We start from the raw sequence: 402 nt of genomic DNA, 5'->3' as shown, positions 1-402 counted from the left end.
TATATATATATATATATATATATATATATATATATATATATATATAGTTATATATATATGTATTTATATATATATATATATATAATATATTTTTATAAATATATATATATGTGTATATATATATATGTGTGTGTGTGTGTGTGTGTGTGTGTGTGTGTGTGTGTGTGTGTGTGTGTGTGTTACAGTAAGTTTGTGAAACTAGGGATTTCGTGAAATCCCTAAAAAAATCAGGGAATTTGTTAAATTACCGTTTCACGTAGGGACTTCATGAAATTACTAAAATATCTAAGGATTTCATGAAATCCCTGATGATAGTAAATACATAGATCAACAGAAGTTTATTTTGAACTTTATTCATAAATATCATATAGAAATCATGTATAAAATCAAGTAGAATGTATT

Source organism: Oratosquilla oratoria, chromosome 16 (assembly GCF_046742065.1).
Source record: "Oratosquilla oratoria isolate Oo_2021 chromosome 16, ASM4674206v1, whole genome shotgun sequence".
Classification (NCBI taxonomy): domain Eukaryota; kingdom Metazoa; phylum Arthropoda; class Malacostraca; order Stomatopoda; family Squillidae; genus Oratosquilla; species Oratosquilla oratoria.
This window is presented reverse-complemented; position numbering follows the sequence as displayed.